Source organism: Gavialis gangeticus, unplaced genomic scaffold (genome assembly GCF_001723915.1).
Source record: "Gavialis gangeticus isolate Ggan-Ray unplaced genomic scaffold, GavGan_comp1, whole genome shotgun sequence".
Classification (NCBI taxonomy): domain Eukaryota; kingdom Metazoa; phylum Chordata; order Crocodylia; family Gavialidae; genus Gavialis; species Gavialis gangeticus.
The window spans coordinates 63,300,414-63,306,569 of record NW_017729025.1 but is presented as its reverse complement, the minus strand read 5'-3'; the positions used below and the strand labels follow the sequence as shown (position 1 = coordinate 63,306,569).

The 6,156-nt window shown below is 36.9% G+C and overlaps 1 protein-coding gene across 3 annotated transcripts in view; it reads left to right on the top strand.

The window, feature by feature from the left end:
* Positions 1 to 6,156, top strand: part of NPAS3 (neuronal PAS domain protein 3) — a 992,068-nt gene that overhangs the window by 222,411 nt on the left and 763,501 nt on the right. The gene's annotated exons all lie outside the window — the stretch shown is intronic.

Sequence of the window (6,156 nt, the reverse complement as noted above, 5' to 3'; positions counted from 1 at the left end):
GCATGGGGAGGGTAATATTAAAAAAGACAGTAACTTAGGTCAGTAGGAAATGACAACATTATTTATATTCAATAAATTATCTGCCCATCTCTCTCTAAAGTGCCCATCTTGGTAATGCTTAGATGTGGATTACTGGATTAAAAGAAAGGTCGTATCAGACTAACTATGAGGCATATTCTCAGCTCTTTTCTTGGCTCCTCCTCAAATGTTTTGAAGTCTGTGTGGTTAAATGCCAAAGTCGGAAGCTGTAGAAGATACTAGATTTGCAAAAGAACTTAAGCACCTGCCTTCAGAGGGGAATCCAGAGTCCTTAGTTAGGTACCTAAGTATACAATGAATGGAGAGGGTTAAGTGCCTCAGCATAGGATTCACAATAGTTAGTATTGATCAGGGAACTGCATAAGGTAACCAATAGGAAATGCTGATGGGTGGGATTGTTGTAAGCCTCACCTCTCACCAGGTCCTGGGCTGCTGGGAGATGTCCTGAACCCTCAAGTGAGGTACTTAAGATGTTCCTATCAAAAACTGAACAGGGAAGTGTCATTGCTTTCTTTAAAAATACATCTGGTGGTTCTGGTGTTGCCCTTCCCCTCCCTCACTTTTGTAATGCCCATACTGGTTGCTGCACACACCCGGGATGTGGGAGACTTCTGTCTCCTTCTGCATAAGTGGGTGCAAGTCAACAGCCCACACTCACAGGGGAGTCCCCTGACCCCCCAGGTATTAGGGGGTTCTGATGGCGAGGGCACTGTTTTTCCAAACTGTCACGTGTCTCATGGTCAGACACCAGCATTGATAAAGACATAGAAAGCACATGAAATCCCAGCCTTATTGAAATCAATGCCAAAGTTCCCATTACATTCAGTTGGGCCAGAATTTCATCCAGTGTATTTATAGCAGAGCTATAAACAAGTAAGTAACTGTGCTCTTAACACTTCAACTTCTGATTTCCCGAAAAGTTGTTTTTCCAGAGCTTGTACTATTACATTCTCCTGGGATGTGGCTTAAACACAGTACATCTAATTCTGCAAAAACTGTCCATTACTAATTATTCTGAGCCCTCAAATCTTAAAGATTGAACAAAAATAAATAAAATCAGCACTGTAGAATATAATAATGTTGTGTTCCACTGATATCACGCAGCTTTGTATGATCGTACATAATTGGGTAGAGTGTGATTTCCTTTTACTTGCTTGCCTTTAATAAATATGTTTGTTGAAGAAATAAATATGTAGAAAGACAAGCATGCCTAATATTGAAGGACAGTATGCTTGTACCTAATACATTAGAGCAATTGTTCAAGAATAATTCATCTTACATGAAGATTACCCCTGTAACACTGCCAAGGTCACTGAGACTGGATTATCGGCTGCATCAGTGCTGCTTGTGTATTCTAAAAGGATAGCTCTAACACTTCCTCCCTGTTCTTTCAAGTTTTTTTTTATTTAGTTCTGTGTTGGATGGTCCCCATGTCTGAGCATTTGGAACATTTTCCCTTTTTTTTCCTGCTTTATCTGTATTTGTTTATTGTTTCTGATGTGCTGGAACTTTTCTGTTGAAACATTTTCTACTTGTTTGTGTGCTTCAGGAGGTTTAGCAAGCAGGCTAAGTACTAGATTTTGCAAGGCACTATTTGAGGTATAATCAGGCCTCCATCAATATCCATAACTACCCCATGTCTGTCTCTGTCTGTATTTGCCTGATGTCTTATCTCCTGCTTTCAATTTAGGGAAGTAAGAAAAAAACACATGCATTGTTGAACACTTTGCTTTGGTTCACTGGTACAGGTGTAAGAATTTAAATGTAAACTGAGAATGGAGTTTAAGAGAAAACAGCATGCTATACATCAGCTTATACAAGAGTCACACCAAGCCTTATTGCTGTCTGAACTGATTGTAAAGAATAAAAGAAGAATTAAGCTTTGCCATTAAAAAATGAGAAACAAAAGGACTGCTGCCTTTTAGGGATGGGAAGAAAGTAGAATGGAGGAAAGAAGATCTAGAGAATAAAAGGGATAGACAGTCAAAAACCAACTGGATTGGGCATAAACTACTGGAAAAGGAATTTGATTGCCTGAACATAATTTATGGGGTTATAAAGAAAATGAAGAAGAGTCTGGTCAATGCTGGGGAGAGTGTACCACAGCAAGCAGCAGGCGTAAGCACTTTTTAGGTCTCATGGTCCTATCTCAGTTCTGCTCTAGATTATACAGATGTCATAAGAAAAACAAAATAAGCCACATCAAAGAACGTCTGACAAATGCAGAGGAGATATCTGTCTCGGAAATTTCAGGGGAAGCATTCCAAGTCATTCAGGATTCCTAAACTGCTACTCTGCATTTGAACAAATATGCCACAGAATAGCTACTCATGAAGGTGTAGTGCATGAGGGCATTGCTAGGCAATATGCACTCCAGGCATTTCAGAGATGACAGTGACACCAGGTTAAGTCAGCTACATAGAATACTTTTTTGGCAGTTTGCCATATGTTCCTTTTTAGTAAAAGGGGTTTCCATAGAAGTATAGGGCAAAATCCTTAATGAGTGTGTATCTGTGGGCTCCATTCAAGTTAGTGGAGGTAGGCTACTTCATACCAAAAGAGAATCTGGCATCTCAGTACTTTAATTGAATTAGTAGGTTCTTCCCTTCAGGACTTTGTCCCTGGAATGCTGAACACATAATAGTTATGTTGCTTAAATCTAATGGCAAAATTATATTAATTTGTTTTGCCCTAGAAAAGGGTTCCCAAACTGTGACCTGTGGACTGCTAGTGATTGGCCTGCTTGTGCTTAATCATCTTACAAGGAGATTTATATCTGTATAATATATACAGTACTGTATATATATTTATATTGATACAATTACATTTGTACTCATTTAGATAAGCAATATGGTAGTTTCGAGGGAAAGTTATAGGGTTACGTATGAGGAAGGAGATGATCTGCATTGTGAATGTGGGAGAGCTGTTGTAGAGGACTATCAACCTATCCAAACCAGGAAGAAGTGAGAAGTTGAACTCGCCTGTTAAGAAGCTGAATGTAAACCCTAGACCAGAACTATCTTGGGAAGCAACATATGAGTCTTATTCTTTACAGTCCCGGCAGTGAAGAATAGTGCATTGGTTTTGCGGACAAGTCAAAAATAATTTTTCATGAAGTTTACTATGATTTTTTTTAGAGGTTACTTGATGTTTAGTTCAATCTTTATAAAATTGAATTGGAGTCTCACCCCTTGGTGAACTCCTGACACAGTTGCATTATTCACTAGGATGTTTACATTATCTTGCACAGAGGAGGATAGTAACTGAGTTCCTAACATTATCACTGAAAGAAGCACAGACCTTTGAAATGGCTACAGTTGACAAAGAAAGAGAATGCCCCCTGACACCAGCATAAAATCATGAAAACATCTCAACTCAGGAACAACTTGCACTTAAAAAAAACATGTAGAATTAGTTTGGTTAGAAAACCTCTGCACTGTTCATTTATTATTTAATCTTATTTTACTTTGTACAGACAAGCTATCTGGCCTTGTGTGAGGCTTCACACAGCCAATTACCTCAAGGTGTTTAGTTCATTTATTATTTAAAGCATAAATCTTGTACAGGTTGTCCATTGACGACCCTGTGAGAAGTCTATAGTAAATGCCTTTCATCATTGCTTCCTGACTCATGCACATGAACTTACCTGCTGAGCTAAACAGGCTAGGAGAACTGATGGATCTGTATGATACTAGACATAATAGTATTTTTTATATACTTAAGTGAAAGTCCATGCATATAATAGGTGTTCCACATTAGAATTTAGAAGGAAGTTGAATATTGTTTATTAAACTAATATTGATTATATTTTCTTCTATTTACTGGCTGTCTTTGTTCTAAATAATGTCACATACTGTACATCTCAAAGTATATCTAAGAAACTAATGACATTGAATATTTATATATAGGTACAATTGTACCTATAAATATAATTGTTATATACATAACTGTCTGTTAAGCTGCTATACATAAATGTCGTCTAACGTACTTGAGGAAAAATCCCTAGTAATGTAGAAAACCCATATTTAATAATAGGGGGTTTATTTATTATTTTTCAAAACATTCTTATACTGACTTCTTTTTTGAAGTCTAGCACAGTGATACCAGCACAGTGCTGTCTGAATGACTTGGAAAGAGACTTCCTCAAGTAATGTGCCGATTGCAACTGATGGGTTTATATGCCATTAACAGTGTCTATCCCACACTGAATGTGCCAGGTATTTAACTGGGGACTGGTACTAATTTCAGAGCTAATACTGAGCCGTTCCACATCAATGCTTACAGCAGGTGGCTTGAACTGACAGTGTAAAGGGAAAAAAGTGAAAGAAAATTACCATTGTACTATAGAATTTCTCTGATTGAATTGACTGATTATACTGTCAAAAGAGCATTGGGAAACTGGCAGTACTTATGAGGAGGAAAGAAATGACAGGATTCTTTTTAAAGAGCTTCTCTGATTTTGCACAGTCAAATATTTCAAAATGATGATAAGGTTTGATGTTAGAGGTTTTAATCCAGTACTTGTGAAATCTGTGTGTTCTCTGATTTATGACTTTTAAAGCTTTTACTAGGAGTAAACAGATCCTGAGGTTGCCTTACTGTTTTCTCTCACTGCTAAAAACATTAAAATGATGCAATGTTATGTGTATGTAAACAATAAATCCTTACCTTCACCCCCCCCCTTTTTAATGAAACGTTAAAAAACCGTATTGTGTTTGAAATACAAATAATAGAAAAGCATTGCAGAGAGTGTAAGAAGGAGCCATTGGGGTGGTTGGTGGTGATATGGGGCTTATCAAACACATGAAGAAGCAAATAACTGCTTTAACTAAAATAACTATTTTAAATGAATTCTCAAAACTACAGAATTAGAGCTTATTCTCAGTGCCATTGAATTAATAGCAAAACCCTAATTTTTAGTGGTAGTAATTTGCAGACTGTATCCAAGGAAATGGGATAAATACTACTTCTAGTTAATTCAAGAATACATTGCTGATGCCAAAATCATTGGCAGTTACAAGATATCAATTCCCAAAACATTAACGCTTTTTCAAAAAATCAAATCTGATAGGATAATTTCTGTTCTTGTTTTGCTTTTGTTACGAACATTGGGACAGATTCACTCTTTCCTTCAGGCTGCTTTGGACTTTGCTGGGGATGCAAAGCAGTCCTTCAGTTATCTTTAATGACAAGGAATATTCCCTTTTTGTAGGCCTCTGGATTGGGTCCATAAAAAACAGAACAAAGTTGTCCCCAACCAGTGTCTCTACATTCACAAGTCAGGCACACCAGAGAATCTACCCAATTAATGAGAAATGGAGTTGTTTGAATATAAGCAAGGTAAGGAAACTGAGGTAGTGACAGTGATGTCATTGGATACAGAGGAAACTGTAAATTTAGAACTAATTAAGAGTTTTGCTGCATTGAACCTGTAAAAAGTAAAAAAAAACAGGAACTTGAAAAGGGAAGCTGATATGGTGGTCCCTTAGAAATCATGTAAATCCAGAAAAACACTGAACTGTTCTTTTTTGCACTGACAGCAGTTAGGTATACCTTGGAAATGACATACTTCAGTAAGTCAAGAGAGGGTATGGAATGAGAAGCAAAGATGGAAACTGAATGTACAAGGTTTCAGATATGGATTCCAGCGCTTTTCCAGGTTTATCTATAGTTGCAGTGCCTGGAAAATCAGTTTTAAATAGAATTGAAAAGAAGCCTGATTTTTTATTTATTTATTTTTGGCAGGGTGGAGGAGGCCTGAATAAAATGTTATGTGTACGTTATTGTAATAGTAAAGATCTAATTAGTAAAAGAGAAGGAATAATAATCCCTCTAAAAGTTGATTAAAGAATATGTGTTTTTTGGAACATATGTAACGTTGGAGGCTCTAGTTTCATTATCATTACTTCAATACAGTATAACAACCCAGTAGGAAACTGCATTCTATAGGATTTCTGTGGTTACTATAGATAATTCGTTTCAATGCTTACAGAGTAACCAGTTGTAGCTTATGGTAGCTTCAGGGCTCCTATATAGAGTGATGCAGCTCTGCTTGCCTTTGAACTGTAACACTAAAAGCAACTGTTAAATACAACAACAGGCAAAAATATTTTCTAA